We start from the raw sequence: 18,159 nt of genomic DNA on the forward strand, positions 1-18,159 counted from the left end.
ATCTGGTGGATAACTTAAGCATTACATCCCAGATTACTATAGAAATGAAAGAGGAAGAAAGTGAATGAGAGCAAGAAGGAAAAACAAGCAATCAAAGAGAGGGAAGGAGACATGGGGGGCGAAATTCGGTATCACCCATTTTGAGGTGCGATTATCGGCTGGGTGCAAAGTTTAGCGCCTGGTGCAAATTATCGCCGCCTACTGCAAAATTAATCTCTATTGCCCCTGGAGGTGATTGGAGTGCTAAATCAGGTGCTACACACCTCTCTTAAGGTGCTAAGCCAGAGGAGCGGGGCGCTACCTCACAGCGCTGGTGAAGCTCATGTGATTTCAGTCAGCAATGGAACACAGACACACTGCCACCGTCCAATTCTTAAAGGGGAGGTCTGACGAATGGTCATCGACCTGAAACGTTAACTCTGTTTCTCTCTTCGCAGATGCTGCTTGACCTGCTGAGTTTCTCCTGCATTTTCTGTTTTTATCTTAAAGGGGAGGGTTGATCTTGCCTTGCTCTCCATCCACATCCTGCTCATTGCAGCCTTGAATCTCGGCCTGAATCTCAGCCTGGAGAGACCTGTACTTCAAATCTGCTGGAAAGAACAATGAAGAGAACCAGGGAAAGAGCTCAGAGTGCAGACCCCATAGTCTCTTCTAAATCGATACAAGGAAGGGCAAATCAAAACCAACCTGCAAAACTCCTTCACACAGCGTTGAATCTCTCCAGAAGTCTGTCTCTCTCTCCCTGAATGTGCGGTGCAAAAATGTCACCGACAAAAAAAGGCAGGAAGTGGTCGCCTTTAAATAGTGCTCCCCTAGTCCCTTTCCGACAGCATAACGGTCCCCTCAACCTGTCGTTGCTAGCGGCAGGCGGTAAGGCAGGGGGCGCCACTCATTTTCTGGTCTGGGGCGCTAAGCACTCGAATGACATCACGATCTGCCGGCGCAGGAGATCGTGGCGGTATTGTTTAGCACCGCCGCAAAATGTCCGCTCAATTTTGCGAGAGGCGCAGGTCTCGCCGCGCCCGGGCGCTAGTTGGTTAGCGCCCCACTTATCGTCCTCTTAAGGCGCTAACGGGTGGCGCTAACAACTGAATTTCTCCCCCATGGAATGTGGATAGAGAAAAGAGAAGGAAAGAGGGATTGAGAGACAGAGAAGAAGAAAATAAATATGAAAGGGAATGAGAGAGATACAGGCAGAGAAAGAATAATAGAAAGGAATGAGAGGGAATAGAGGACTGAAACGGAAAGAGGAAGAATTTGAGATGGGAGAGGCAATAAGAAGGTACAAACCAGATTTCAAGTCAATAGTTGGAAACAAAGCATATCAAAAGTCAGATTGATGGGTTAGGTTTCAACATTTCTATCATGGTATACTGGTAGTTACAAAGTAACAAATTAGCATGTTATTTTAAAACCTGTGACTCAGTTGGTATACAATTTATTTTTCCAATTCAATTCAATTCAATTTTTATTTGCCATATGTACTAGTACAATGGAATGCTTACTCCCCGTAGGGACATGTCAGCTATTTTTACAGTGCCGTGTTCAGAAAGTCAATTCTTTGGCATCCAGTGGCAGTGGGAGCACGATGTCCCTCAGCCACTCCGTCCTCCTCGTCACCGCGGCCTCCTCCTCACTGTTGCCAGCTCGGCTCCACGCGTGGTGGCCTGCTTCTCCCGCTCACCCTCTGGCCACCATTCCCGGCTCCCCTCCTCCCAGTCGGACTGCGAGTCGTCGTGGCTGTTGCTGCTGCTCAATGCGCTGCGCTGCCTCCGCCCGACTCGCCGAATACACCCTCCGGTCGCCACGGCCTCCACCTCACCGTCGCCGGCTCCACGGTCCGACGGCCCGGGCCTGCTTCTCCCGCTTCTGGTCCGGCCTCTGGCCGCCACGCTCGGCTCCCCTCCTCCCAGTTGGAATACTTCCCCGCTGAGGAGCAGCCAGCCGACGTGCTCTAGCGGGTCGACGTGGCTGCTGCTGCGTCCCGATGCGCTGCGCTGCCTCCGCCCGACTCGCCGAACACCTCGCTCTGGTTACGGAGTTTTTCAGTTCTTGAGTTTGTGAAAGGTTGACCACCCCTGAACTAAAGGATAAAATGGTGGATCCTGTGGGTTCTACAACCAGAACAGAACAATTCAGATAGTATTCAATAGGGAATGGTAGCTGATATAATATAAACATTTAGTAGAGGCAATCTCCTAACTCTCAAATACCACTAATTCAAGAAATAGCAACTGCAATGACTGCTTTATTGGTAATAAAACACTCAAATCTGGTGTAGTCTGTTTGAATATATAGAGGGAAATATCAAAGGGCACCTCTCTGTTTTACCTGGAAAAAAAGAGGACTTGAACCCGAAAAGTGGGTCGCAAACTTACCCGCCCAGTGTGCGCTCGAAGTCTACCCAACAGCATTTTAGTTCGGGCCTTTTTTTAGGCATCCAGCATGCCTGCCTAACATCAGCGGGTGTCTATTTAATCATGCAAATGAGGGCCCTGTGCTTGTTTAAAGACCCAAATGTCCAAATATCAGCACAATTTGCGCTCACAGCTCACCCGTCATATTGAAGTGAGGCACAAACCTGAAGATGGTTTGGGCCTCCTGCTGATGTCATCAGGACTTAGCTGCCCTGCCTATTTTGATATATCTCCCCGAGATAAGTCACACTTTATAACTATTTAACCAATTACTAATCATTTTAGCAGTTTTTGACAGAAGTTATCATTTGTGTGAAGTGCATAATGCTGTGTGGTGATGTTTCGTCAGTTTGAACATGAAGTTTGATAAATGAATTAGATAGCAAGTTTTAGAAAAAAAACTGGTAATTTTATATTATTTGTGGGAGCAATGAATTTAAAATGAATATTAAAAAGTAGCAAGCTAAATTATAATAACATTAGTTCTTGGTAAGCCTGACTGTCTATAAGAACAAGAGTGTTATGCCAAGTAGTATTATTAGCGTTATGGATGTCCCTGGGAACATTGGGAAAGGTGCCCTGTATCTGACTGTACTGGAATGAAGTCTCAGAGTTTAGTCCTAACTTTAGGGGTACTTGGGGTCGGAGGGCACTGAGAGGGAGCCCAGATGTTTAAGAGTCCCGTAAAAGGCAGTCTACAGGATAATGAGCACTGGAAGATCCTCCTGGGATCTGAGAGTGGAAAGCTCTGGAACTATTGATGCAGCTCCTGGGGTCCAGGATCATTATGAGAGGGAGGGGGGTGGTCTTGGGATCAGGGAGCACTGGAGAGTGGTCTAGGAGATTGTGAGACTGGGAGTGAAGAGGAATGTCCTAAGGAGGGCAGTCCCGGAGTCCAGGAGGACTGGAGAAAGTGCTTTGGAAGCCAAAATCTAGCAGTACTGTGTGGGTTGACAGGCTCTAGTATTATGGGGGGCAGTGTCTAACTGCCTTGAGGAGGAGGACACCCAATTGTACTTGGTTACTTTAGAAAATTAGGCACTCTTCATACCTTAGCACAGATCTACCTTAGGAAAGAGGTTCAGGAGAAGGATAGTGATGAAAAGAATTAGAAAATATAGAAGGGAAAAGGTTAAGGAATAGTATGAAAGGGTCAATGTTGTGATGTTTATATGCAAATGAAAATGCAAAAAGTATTAGCAATAAAGTTGGTGAAATAGAGACAGAAATTAAAATAGAGGACATGATGATACATCTTTGATGGAAACTTGGCTTCTGCTGATGCAAGATTGGGAATGAAATATTCCTGACTGTAAAATTTACAAGAGAGATAGAGAAGGAATAAATAGAGGAGCGGTGGTCGTAAACAATTAAGGACACAATTATATAACTATACAAGGAAAGCTTTAATTGACAGTGGTGCTCAGTGGAGCCTGACTGGGTTGAGTTAAGGAATGATAAGCCATAGTACTATATTGGGACTACATTATAGACGACCAGAGAGTGGGAGAGAAATTGATGAGATTTATAGGCAATTTAGAGAGGTTTGCAGTTTCAGAGAATAGGGCTGTTGTGGCTGAAAGGCATGAAAGGAGGGGAGGATGCACAGAAAGCAGAGTTGGAGGATTAAAGGGTGCAGGAGGAGAAATGAGGCTGAATGATGTTGCAGAGGAAGGTTGGGGTGTGGCTATGGAGGGATTTGAAATGATTTTAATTTCAATACATTGGTGGACAGGGAGCCAAATGTCGACCATTGAGAACAGGGCTGATCGGTTAGGGCTTAGTGCAGAGCAGGATATGAGCAACTACTTTTTGGACAGTTGGAGTTGAGAGAGTGGATAATTTGGAGGATAACCAGGAGGATATTTAAGAAATCAAGACTATAGGTGATTAAAAACATGGATAAGGGTTTTGGCAGCAGTGGGGGTAAGGTTAGGTAGAGACGAGTGTTGCACATGTGGATGTAAGCAGTCTTGGTGATGGAGAGGATGAGGGGTTCGAAACGCAGCTCTAGATTGAACAGAATGGCAAGATTTTAAGTGATTTCCCTAAAGTGTATCACCACATGAAACAAAAGATTGTTTGAAAATAGAAAGGTGTGGCAGAGCCACTGAGGGACTTTGAGCAACTGTACATAATTCCCTTTAACAAGGTTTTACTCCAACCTAAGCCTGTACCAGTCTGTTAGTGATTTCTGTGTTTGTACATACTGTTTGCATGTACGGGGCACGGTCCCTTTAAGACTGTGGCAAAGCGCGGGTAAACGCGATGACGTCATGCCACTAATCACGTGACCACCCAAGCGCGGGAGAAACGTGATGATGTCATGACACCATCCACGGGACCGCCCTGGCAGTCCTCGTGGAGCCTCCGACCAGCAAAGACCTGTTTTTGTGGTCCTCCTGTATCGATCTCGACAAACTGTTTAAACTCGTTAGTTCTGCATTAAAACTTGTTTGTTTGATCACCTGAGTCGACCTCAGTTCTTAGATAGGAATTTGGCAATTCCTACATTGGTAACCCCGTCTTTTGCGAACGTTTTTTGCGAAAAGAACACTACATGGAGGCCAACGCCGTTTCGTTGAAGCTACCGCAGTTCTGGGAGCAGCAGACGACCTCATGGTTCATCCAGGTCAAAGCCCAGTTCGCTTTGAGAGGCATAATTGCAGATCTAACTAAATACCTCTACGTGGTCTCGGCACTCGAAAGCTCCACCGCCTCGTGGATCATCAGCCTCCTCGAGTACCCTCCAGCGGAGGGCAAGTATGATACCATCAAGGCACGGTTGCTGCAAGTATTCGGGCTCACTAAATCAGAGCACGCACGTCGATTGCTCGCCATGCCCGGGCTGGGGGACTCCAAGCCTTCGGAATTGATGAGCCAAATGCTCACACTCCTGGGCTCCGAACCGGAATGCTTCCTTTTCCGGGAACTATTCCTCAGCCAGCTGCCTGAGCAGGTGCAAGCTGCCCTGGCCAGATCCGAGGTAGAAGACTACGCGGCACTCGCGGCAGAGGCGGACAAAATATTCACGGTCATGCAGCAGTACTGCACCGCCACGAGACGCCCATCCCCCGCGGAAGCCGCCACAAGGCGCCCCTCCCCCACAGATGCCGCCACAGCTCGTCAGTCAACAGGGCTGTGTTTCTACCATGCGCAGTTCGGCACGAAGGCAAGACGGTGCCGTCCTCCCTGCAGCTTTCCCCCCAAAAAACCAACTGCAAATAATGAGGAACGGGTCTAATGGGCGTCCCGCGGCCGCCATGGCGATCGGCAACACGGGCAAGCTGCTTTTCATTACCGATACGCTCTCCGGCCGTCGTTTTCTGTGCGACACCGGAGTGCAGTGCAGCATATTGCCAGCTTCCCCCCTCGATGTTCAGGCAGGGAAGCACGGCCTCGCCCTTCAAGCGGCCAATGGCGGAACGATTCGGACGTTCGGCAGACGGCGTGTGGAGGTTTGCTTCGGGGGGCAACGTTTTCACTGGGAGTTCATTACGGCCAAGGTTTCTCAACCCATTCTCGGCGCGGATTTCCTGTGCGCCAACAGCCTCCTGGTCGACGTGAAAAACCGGCGGTTGATCAAGGCGGCAACCTTCAATTCCATCCCCTGTTACCGCAGTAACACAACGTCACGCACGGTCGCCTGTGCTTTCCCGACTCCCGACGAGTTCACCCGTCTGCTCGCAGAATTTCCCGACCTGACGAGACCCACGTTCTCCTCCAGAGCCATGAAACATGGTGTGGAACACCACATCACCACCAACGGTTCCCCGGTCTACGCGTGAGCTCGGCGCCTGGACCCTGGCAAGCTGGCGGTTGCAAAGGTGGAGTTTGCCACCATGGAACGTTTAGGGATTATTCGCCGGTCGAATAGTCCCTGGTCTTCACCCCTTCATATCGTTCCGAAGCCTGGCAGCGGATGGCGACCTCGCGGTGACTATCGATGCCTGAACGACGCCACCACTCCGGATCGGTACCCAATCCCCCACATCCAAGATTTCTCTGCCCATTTGGCAGGAAGCAACTTCTTCTCCAAAGTCGACCTCGTCCGGGGCTACCACCAGGTCCCAGTGCACCCACAGGATGTCCAGAAGACCGCGGTCATCACACCATTCGGCCTCTTCGAATTTCTGCGCATGCCGTTTGGCTTAAAGAACGCCGCCCAGGCTTTCCAGCGCCTGATGGATTCCGTGCTGCGGGACCTCAACTTCATCTTCATCTATCTGGATGACATTCTGATTGCCAGCTCCACCAAAGAGGAACATCTCTGTCACCTACGCTCCCTGTTTCGACGCCTCAGCCAACACGGCCTGATTATCAACCTGGCTAAGTGTCAGTTTGGCCTGCAACAAATCGATTTCCTGGGGCATCGCATCACCGCAGAGGGGGCAGTTCCTTTGCAAGCGAAGGTAGAGGTGGTGACATCCTTTCCACGCCTGCAGAACATAAAGGCCCTGCAGGAATTCCTAGGCATGGTAAACCTTTATCACCGTTTCGTGCCTAAGGCAGCACTGCTCATGCAGCCCCTGTACGAGGCCCTCAAGGGCAGGACTGGCAAGGACCCGGTAGACTGGTCGGTTGACATGGACCGAGCATTCGCCGACACCAAAAGTGCCTTAGCCAGCGTGACCATGCTGGCACACCCATTACCAGGAGCCACCATCACCCTCACCACCGACGCGTCAGACTACGCAATCGGCGCTGTACAGGAGCAATGGGTGAACGGGACGTGGCAGCTGTTGGCGTTCTTCAGCCGACAACTTAGATGGAACGAAAGATCCTATAGCACTTTCGACCGGGAGTTGCTAGCCCTTTTTCTGGCCATCTGCCATTTTCGGTTCCTGCTGGAGGAACGTCCTTTCACCATTTTTGTGGACCATAAGTCACTCACCTTTGCCATGGCCAACACCACCGAATCGTGGTCATCCCGACAGCAGCGTCAGCTGACTTACATATCCGAATTTACTACGGATATCCAGCACGTGGCTGGTAAGGACAACCTGGTGGCAGACTGCCTCTCCCGCGCGACTGTCAATGCAGTCCATCTGGGCATCAACTACGCCCTCATGGTGGCGGACCAAGTCTCGGACCCAGAAGTTCAGGCTTACCGAGCCAACATCACTAGTCTCCAGTTAGCCGACGTCGAGTTCCATTCAGCAGGTACCACGCTGCTGTGCGACGTCTCCGTATGGGACCCTCGCCCTGTCGTGCCGGTCGCCTGGCGCCGCAAGGTTTTCGACGCCATACATGGGTTGTCGCACCCAGGGATGAAGGCCTCGCTGAAGCTCATGTCGGCTAAATTCGTTTGGCACGGCATGCATAAGGATGCCCGTGACTGGGCCAACACCTGCGTCGTCTGCCAAAAGGCCAAGGTACAGCGCCACATCAAGGCCCCATTGGCCACCTTCATGGTTCCAGAGCAGCGTTTTGACCACGTCAATGTGGACCTGGTAGGACCACTTCCACCTTCCCATGGTTTTTCTCACATTCTGACCATGGTAGACCGCACCACCAGATGGCCAGAAGCGGTGCCCCTGTCATCCACTACTTCAGCGGACGTGGCCAGGGCATTCACTTCTTCCTGGGTCGCCCATTTTGGAGTGCCCGCTGACATTTCTTCGGATCGAGGACCGCAGTTTTCCTCCGAACTCTGGAATGCAGTGGCTCAGGGACTCGGCATCAAATTGCATCACACTACAGCCTACCACCCTCAAGCGAATGGCCTCTGTGAACGTTTTCACAGATCGCTGAAAGTCTCCCTGAGGGCCAGCCTCCAGGATGCTGGATGGGCGGACAAGCTACCATGGGTTCTGTTTGGCCTTCGCATGGCTCCCAAAGAAGACCTTCACTCTTCCTCTGCAGAGTTGGTTTATGGTCAGCCGCTGCGAGTCCCAGGGGATTTCCTGCCAACGCCGACGGAGCCATGGTCTGCGTCGGGCCAGCTTAACAGTCACCAGGAGGCGGCCAGATGTTTCGCGCTGGTCCCCACGTTGCGCCACGGGCTTCAGAGATCGCACGTGCCCACAGAGCTAAAAAAGGCTGAATATGTTTTCATCCGCCACGATGCGCATCGGGATCCGCTCAAGGCCCCGTATACTGGTCCTTTCTGGGTGTTAGAGGCAGGAGACAAAACCTTCAAGGTCGATGTCGGTGGTAAACCGGACCACATTTCAGTCGACCGTTTAAAGGCGGCACACTTGGACCTCGACCGCCCTGTTGAGACAGCACAGCCGCCAAGACGAGGTCAGCCATCCATCGTCGTCACACCGGATCAAGTGCAATCGCCCGCTCGACCGCCAGCCGTCCAGCAGCCTCCGCTTCGGGAGTACAGGAGTCGTTCCCCCTCACCGTTTGACTTTTTCCGTTTAAGAGAATTCTGGAGGGGGCACATGTGGCAGAGCCACTGAGGGACTTTGAGCAACTGTACATAATTCCCTTTAACGAGGTTTTACTCCAACCTAAGCCTGTACCAGTCTGTTAGTGATTTCTGTGTTTGTACATACTGTTTGCATGTACGGGGCGCGGTCCCTTTAAGACTGCAGCAAAGTGCGGGTAAACGTGATGATGTCATGCCGCTAATCACGTGACCACCCAAGCGCGGGAGAAACGTGATGATGTCATGACGCCATCCACGGGACCGCCCTGGCAGTCCTCGTGGAGCCTCCGATCAGCAAAGACCTGTTTTCGTGGTTCTCCTTTATCGATCTCGACAAACTGTTCAAACTCGTTAGTTCTGCATTAAAACTTGTTTGTTTGATTGCCTGAGTCGACCTCAGTTCTTAGATAGGAATTTGGCAATTCCTACAAAGGTATGTATATACGTCGGCATTGTAGTGTATGTACCTTTAAGAGAGAACTACTTTTACAGCTCCTGTATACTGTAGTACCGGCAGTGACCACACCTGTATATAAGCTTTGAGCAGGCATCTGTACTGTTAGTTTTTAGACTACCCTCATCCAGTAAACACCTGTTGATTGTTGATCTGCAGTCTCCGTCTATTTATTGAAGAACACCATATCTTAAGATTCATGGATTCAACTGTGGCGACGAGGTCGTTCGAATCTACCTGCAACTCTGCATTTCCTCCCAAGGATTCGCTCCGGGAGGACAGTGGAAGAAAGTCGAGGCCAGCAGCACGGGCGTCGACCATGAGCAACCGCCCAGTTATCCGGCAGAGAGTGAACATCACAGGGGAGGCTGTTGAGAGCTGGGTTTGGTTCTCCAGCCACGACGATCCAGCAACAGACTGGCAACAGGTACAGCGCAGACCCTTCCCGGACAGCGGTGGCTGGAGCCGACCGACGGCACAGAAAAGGCCGAGCAGCGTCGACGGGGTAAGAGAGAGGGTAAAGCGCACAGGGCGCAGCCGGGGGTTGAAGACCGAGCGGTGTCGACGGAAAACAAAAACGAGAGAGAGGGTAAAGCACAGCCGGGGTTTAGGACTCGAGCGGCGGCAACGAGAGAGGCGCACAGGAGAATGCGCAGAGTGCAGCCAGGGCTCAAGGGCTGAGCAGCATCCGCGGGGAAAGAAAGGAAGCGCGGGAGACGCCATTGAGCTGTGGAGAAGAAGGGAGAGCGCGGGAGACGCCATTTTTGAAGCCGCAGCGGAGAAGAAGGGCGAGCGATGGAAGAAAGGAAAGCGCGGGAGACGCCGTTTTGAGCCAGCAGAGAAGAAGGGAGAGCGCGGGAGACGCCATTTTAGCCAGTCTAACCACACCCAGGGATGCCAAAGAGTGGCAGTGTCACAGCGTTCGACAATGAAGTCGAAGATTGGGCGACATATGTGGAACGCATTGAGGTGTACTGCAAGGCGAATGAAGTGCCAGATGCCAGGAAAGCACTGGTTTTGTTGAATTCCATGGGTGCAAAAACGTATGGCTTACTGCGAAACCTAATAACCCCAGAGAAACCAGTGGGTAAGGATTTCAGAAAGCATAGTGGAAATCCTACAGGACCACTTAAACCCCACACCGCTGCTGATAGCAGAAAGATTTAAGTTCCACAAAAGGAACCAGCAGAAAGATGAAAGTAATGCTGAGTATTTAACGGAACTGCGCAAGCTATCGAAACACTGCCAGTTTGGAATGGGACTAGCAGATACGATAAGGGACAAGTTTGTGTGTGGGCTTCAAAGTGAAGGAACCCAGAAACGGCTTCTATCAGAAAAGGATCTTACACTGGACGAGGCTTTCAGCATGGCAGTATCACACGAAGCAGCTGCACAGGGCGCTGCAGAGATACAACGGAGACCGCAAGAATATGGCACCAATGAAATGTCATATGGAGCAGGGAAGTGTTATCGCTGCGGCAGAACAACACACAACCAGAAGGATTGTTGGTTCAAGGACCAAGTGTGCAGACAGTGTGGAAAAGCAGGACACATAGCAAGAGTCTGCAGGTCAGGGAAGAAAACCAGCAGCAAGAAATCTCCACAGGAGAAGTACAAAAGGATACATAAGGTGATGGACAGTAGTTCAGACGAACAGAAAAGTGATACAGACTCCGGAAGCAAGGAGCTGGGTTGTCTGAAACTACATAATGTAATCAAAATGGAGGATCACCAGACTATCTGGGTCAGGCTCAAGATAGACGGAGTCCAAGTGAAAATGGAATTGGACACAGGATCAGCCCTAACAGTCATAAACCGAAGGGACTACAAGCGGCTATTCTCACATATACCCTTGGAAGCTACAGAGATTGTCTTGAAGACGTACACGGGGCAAAAAGTCTACCCCAAAGGAAAAATAAGGGTGAATGTGATATACAAATGCCAGGAAATACCAAAAATGGACCTATATGTATTGCCAGATGGAGGACCACCACTACTAGGACGTGAATGGATCTGGAAGATACAATTAGATTGGCATTCCATATAGGCACTGAAGGTTGAGGCCAAAAAGGATGAAGACATCACACCTGGACGACTGTCAAAAATGCTAACTGACGCACAAGAAGTGTTCCAGGAGGGACTCGGAACACTAAAAGGCATAACAGCGACGATTAAAATAGAGGAAAATGCAAGCCCAAAGTTTTTTAATGCCAGAGTGCCTTATGCGATCCGACCAGCCGTCGAAGCAGAGCTGGAAGGTTTGGAATGTTCAGGAGTACTGTCCAAAGTGGCCTGGAGCGAGTGGGCTACACCCATCGTTCCTGTAATGAAGAGGTTGTTGAGTAATATGCCTGGGGAACCAAAGAAGGTCCGCATCTGTGCGGATTTTAAGGTGACAGTGAACCCAGTCCTTCACACGGTACAATATCCGCTTCCACAGATTGAAGATATTTTCGCCTCGCTATCTGGAGGAAAACGCTCCACTAAGATTGATCTGGCCCAGGCATACCTGCAAATGGAGGTAGAAGAAGCCTCGAAACAATACCTCACGATCAACACTCATAAAGGTCTCTACCAATACAACCGGCTGGTGTTTGGGGTAGCATCGGCTCCGGCTATTTGGCAAAGGGCAATGGATCAAGTCCTGCAAGGGATTCCAGGGACCCAGTGTTATTTGGACGACATCCTGGTCATGGGCGAAAATGACAGTGATCACCTCGCCAACCTGGAGAAGGTGCTCACTAGATTGAAGGAATATGGGCTACGAGCTAATCGCCACAAGTGCGAGTTTTTCCAGAAGCAGATCTCATATTGTGGCCACGTTATTGATGAAGAGGGGTTACATAAGTCCCCTGAAAAGATTGAGGCAGTAGGCGAGGCTCCAGCACCGAAAAGTGTGTCACAACTGAGGTCGTTCCTCGGGCTGGTGAACTACTACCATAAGTTCTTACCAAATTTGTCTACAGTATTACACCCACTGAACACCCTACTGCAAACGGGGGTACCATGGAAGTGGAATGACGAATGTAAATGAGCTTTCCAGAAGTGCAAAGAATTGATCACATCAAAAGAGGTGTTGGCTCATTTCAACCCAGCACTACCAATTCGGCTGGTATGTGATGCATCACCCTATGGCATTGGAGTGGTGCTGTCGCACAAATTCCCAGACGGGTTGGAGAGGCCAGTAGCCTTTGCGTCTCGGTCACTAACCTCAGCCGAGCGCAACTACGCCCAGATTGACAGGGAGGCCCTCAGCCTAATATGGGGAGTAAAAAAATTGAACCACTATCTGCATGGGCAGAAGTTCACCTTGCTGACTGACCACCAACCACTTGTCTCCATCTTTAATCCAAAGAAGGGCGTTCCCGTGATGACTGCACAACGGCTACAAAGATGGTCCCTTTTTCTAGGGGCGAACCAATATGAAATAGAGTATAAGGGCACGAAACAGCATGGAAACGCTGATGGGCTATCACGCCTGCCACTGCCTACTGCAGAGGAAGCACCAGCAGTGGACCCTATCGAAATATTTTATTCATCGATAATTGAACGCTTGCCAGTAACTAACGCGGATATAGAGAAGGAGACCCGAAATGATCCGACATTGTCTCGGGTATATGATTTGACGGTGAAAGGATGGCCAACACATGGCGACTCACTGTTGCCAGCATTCTCATCCAGAAGAGAACAGCTGTCAGTATGCCAGGGGACAGTGATGTGTGGATCCCGAGTGGTAATTCCACCCAAGTTAAGGGAGAGAGTGCTCAATGAGCTTCATGAAGGCCATCTGGGAGGGGTGAAAACGAAAAGCCTTGCTAGGGCTTATGTGTGGTGGCCGGGGATCGATCAACAAATCGAGGACCTAACAAAGAGCTGCTCAGGATGCCAGAAGGTCCAAAATGCACCACCACATGCCCCCCTACACCCATGGGAGTGGCCCTCCTCTCCATGGCAACGGGTGCATATTGATTTTGCTGGTCCATTCATGGACTCAATGTTCTTAATAGCAGTGGATGCGCACTCGAAATGGCCTGAGGTAATCAAAATGTCCTCCACCACTACGGAGAAAACGATTGCAGTCCTACGGACCATATTTGCCAGGAACGGCTTGCCAGAGCAGATTTGCTCTGATAACGGACCACAGTTTGTGTCCGAAGAGTTTCGGAAATTTATGAGAAGGAATGGGGTAAGGCATTACACATCCGCCCCGTATCATCCAGCCACAAATGGATTGGCTGAGAGGTTCGTACAAACCTTTAAAAAGGCAGTAAGGACCATGTGCGATGATGACATTCCACTACAGCATAAGGTGGACAATTTCCTGTTAGCCTACAGAAATGCGACACATGCAGTTACCAACCAGACCCGGCCATGATGTTCTTTAACCGAAGGTTGAGATCTCGTCTGGATTTGCTCAGACCAAATGTGCGAGGAAATGTTGAGGATAAGCAATTCCAGCACATCAATGAGAAGCCGACAAGGAGCTTCAATGTAGGACAACCTGTCTTGGCCCGCGACTACCGAACAGAGAAATGGCAACCTGGAACGATATGCACACGGCAGGGGCCACTAATGTACACAGTGGATGTCGGGGAGAACATTGTGAGACGCCATGTCGACCAGATCTGAGCGTCACAGGAACGAGTCAACCCCATGTCTCGCGTACCTGGGGATGAACCCGACATACCGGTAGCATCTACCCCAGAAACAGTAGCAGCGGAAACTGATGAACTAACCGACGACAGGGGGCCAGAATTGCCTCCGCACCAAGAACAAGACACTCAGGAAAGGCGCTATCCAGAAAGGATCAGGAAGCCGCCCCAAAGACTGAATCTATAAATGGACTATTTCAGTTAAATGTGCATGTTAAAGTGTTAACTGTTATTTGAATGTTATGGTACTGTTAATCTAAAAGAGGAGGAATTGTAGTGTATGTACCTTTAAGAGAGAACTACTTTTACAGCTCCTGTATACTGTAGTACCGGCAGTGACCACACCTGTATATAAGCTTTGAGCAGGCATCTGTACTGTTAGTTTTTAGACTACCCTCATCCAGTAAACACCTGTTGATTGTTGATCTGCAGTCTCCGTCTATTTATTGAAGAACACCATACCTTAAGATTCACGGATTCAACAGGCATGTTACCTGTAAAATGAATGTTGCACCCGATATCACATCCATGCATCTCAATACTTATTATTGCCAAGTATTTTGAATTTAATGATATTTACACATTTTAAATCAGCATAATGCAGAGGTAATAAACACAACACTAATTATTCAAATTCACACTTGGATAAGGTAAATGACTACACTATTGAACATTGTCAATGAAATCTTTCAGTTTTAAGCAGTTCTTTTCTGGAAGCTTTTGCTTGTTTCCCTGTAAGTTACTTTGAATCTTGTGTTCCTTTCGCAGATAAAGTCACAATTCTTTATTTCCGGGAGGGAGATCGGAATATTGTTCTCGAACCATCCATTCCTTTGAATCTGGAACAACCAACTGTTGTCTAGGAATGGACGTCGCATGATGGGCAACATAAAAATATTACACTGGATGAAGCACATTTGAAATGGTGGAGAAGAGGATGGAATGTTGAAAGATCTGATAAATTGATAACCCATGACAACTTTGTTATGTTCATTAATAACTAGACATTCTTATTATGAACACTGCTAGCTTTTGCTAGACCTTTTATTGAGCACATGTGGACTAAGTACTGTATCTGTGGAGGCTTCCATCTTGACTGCTGCCTTGTGGGTAGCCTAGCCTCATGGGTAATGTAGTCTTAATATAATATATAGCTGGGTAGTTTAGTCCTATACATACAGCTATATACAGCTCTACTGCTCCACCTAGTGTCCACCACAGAATGACATGTTATTGATCACTACAAACTTCACGGGGAGAATTGAAATGTTAAGCTTTGCAAATGCTGGCTACTATACCTGCAGACTGATAAAACCTTATCATGATATCCTACAAAAGTATGAGGTGTTTGCTGTCAAAGGTATGTGGGGAGTTCAAGATAAATATTTCATAAAATAAGGTGACATTCAGACTGTTTAAGGCTGCAGTTCTACTGCACTACTGGCCTGAGTCTGGTATCGATGTTTACCTCAATAATGTAATCTTCTTCTCCTCTATCTTCCCTGTATTCCCCCATCAATCCCAATTGTGCAACATTATGCTTCTGCCAATGCTACTTTTCAGTCTGCCATTAAGAGATGGAGCAGCATTGGCTGCTTGACTGAACCACCTTCCTCCTTTTGAGAAAGGATTCCATGCACCTCAGAAGTGTTAGCTGAATGGAACCAGTTAATCTTGAACATCAAAAAATTAAACCAGCTTTGATTCCGTTCAAGTTTTGGAAATAATCCTTAGTTAAAACCACTTGTTTTAGGTGAAAAAAAATCATTCATATCCAATAAATTCAAGAACTATTTCACTCCTTTCATTTTTTTCCAATTTTATTTCTAACTCTCTCCTTTCTTCTGCTCTGAAGGCAGTTAATCCCGTACTAGGCTATGGTTGCATAAGTAGCAGTCACTCTCTTTTTGCCATGTGTGCCTTGACAGTAAATACTGCATAGTCATCAAGAGTGGGAATCTTGGCCAACTTTCCCTTCCCTAATTCACTATGCTGCAGTCAATTGTAGAACCCCTGTAACTGGCCTTGGCTGAAATCAAATGACTCAGCATAGATCGAGTTCAAACCTTGGAATTTCCTGGTCTGTGTGGATCGGAGATATAGGCCGGAATTTTCCTTAACTTGGCAGGTCCGGTGTGGTGGTGTCCGTGGCAGGTCACGACCCCGCTGCTGGCTCCATCCCGCTGTTGAAAATGAACTTACCTTAATGGGGCCTATTAAGCTCACCCAGCACATTACCCGGCCCAATGAGATGGAACGGGTCTGGTGACATCATTCATGACGCGTTTTAAGCTGGGATCCTTAAATGGACCATGGCCACATTACATTTTAAGTTTAATCTAACATAGTGAGTGTTGAATCTTTACTGTACAATAATATAATAAGAGTTATATATGCGTGACAAAGAAATATTTACATAATATTAAAATTAAGTAATATGATGCCATCTACAGATACCATCAAGAACATAATTAAAAAAGTACATTAATTAGAAAGTTATTGGTGCTTTAGTCACAAATCTATAGACTTTTGTATCAGTAACTCATATGTACTGGTCTCGCTAGATGTACTCTTATCCAGTTATCCAGGCAGCTAAACACTCATTCAAATAACTCCTTGAGAAACAGGGTGCGGTTTTGAAGCTTTACTTGAATAAAATTGTGAAACTGTAAACAAAGACAAAGTGTGTTTTGTACACAGAGCTGAGTACTATACATTAGATATTACATAAGATACAAACATGTTTATGAAAACAGAATAGACTAATTGTATAACTAAATAGCACTGAAGCTAAACCTTGGTAGCTAACAGCTAATAACTTCTTATAGACAAAGTATTGTCAAAATACTACACTGACAAGGTTGTTATCATGTTACTAAACAAGGATACTCACAGACATTGCGTCCTGCCTAGCATATAAGGAGGATGGCGTAGGATGAGAATGCCTGCCTCATGTGGCTTTGTTCACAACTCAGCAGAACACTCCCTGGAATACTACTTCCGGAGCAAACAGGAAGAAGGTCAAATAACACACTGCTATACAATAACACTGCTATACAATAACTACCACCAGAGGGTGCTATCTGCATGTAATAAGTCCAGAACACATACAAACAAAAGATGTGTGTGTATAGGTAATACATAAAATTAAACAGATTTTAAATGTAACTGTAAAGGGGTGGATTTACAATCTTATGCAAGTTCAGTGGAAGAGCTGCGGAATCCCTGATACACAGTGTAAGTGGTGCTTACAAAGTGTTTCTGGGATTTCTGCATTGAAGTTAACAATGGACAAGTGAGAGAACCTCTGCAGAAATTCATTCTAGTCTGAAACTGAAAAATTACATTCGTCATATTCAGTGACTGAAAGCAAATTGAACCAGTGAAATGAGTGATGAGTATGAAATTGTTATGGTTGATGACTTGATTTAATGTGCAACTGGACAATCACAGTATACTGTGAGAAAAACCTGACCAGAAACAACACAATAGTTTATTTAAATGCTATATGTCATTTTTTATAGTGCAGATCAATTCATTGAAATTACTGTTGCGTTGGAAGGCAACAGCCGAGAATACCAGTGAAAAAGTATTTCCCTCACCATCCAGTGTAGCACTTACATCCCTTCAGGAATTTCTGAATTAACATTTACCAGTGGCTTTTCAAGCAGAACAGAATCTCCATCAATCTGTTAGCTGATGTAATCAACATGTTTTTATTTTGGTTTGTTTTTCACGCGGTCAAGTAATCAGCTGGAGCAATGGCCACGGAACTCCCACCTCAGGTTGACTGACGCAATTCCTGAGCTGCGTGAATCCCGTGGCCATGCAGGGAAATTTAAAAAGTAGTGAAAAAAGGCTCTTAAGTGCCTGTAAACTACCTGATAATGATCTCAATTGGGTCTTCCATTGCTGCTGGTCAGGTCGGCTCCACAATGACAGACACGCCTGTAGGAAAGGCGCGTGGGAGTGAGATGACAGCGGGTTCCCGACCTGCTGTCAAAAGTAACAAATTTCCCACCCAACCCACCATCGATCTTGCCAACTACCATGCCAGAAAATTCAGCCCAAAGACCTTACCTCAGAGCCACCGGGATGGTAAGCATCCATAAATGATTACACACCATGCTGCTGTTCTCATGAGGTAATGTCTTCAGCTGTGAAGTTCTGGTGATAAATCTTTCAAATATATCCAGAATGGAGTCTGGTGAGAGAATTTCTTCAGAACAGTTTGTTCTTACAGCAATTTTGAAGTTT

General features: G+C 47.8%; 1 pseudogene; it reads left to right on the forward strand.

The window, feature by feature from the left end:
• Positions 1-18,159, forward strand: part of LOC147114113 (uncharacterized) — a 92,869-nt pseudogene that overhangs the window by 21,432 nt on the left and 53,278 nt on the right.

The sequence above is a fragment of the Somniosus microcephalus genome, chromosome 8, assembly GCF_052327205.1.
Source record: "Somniosus microcephalus isolate GS21.2 chromosome 8, FLI_Smic_1.0, whole genome shotgun sequence".
NCBI classification, from domain to species: domain Eukaryota; kingdom Metazoa; phylum Chordata; class Chondrichthyes; order Squaliformes; family Somniosidae; genus Somniosus; species Somniosus microcephalus.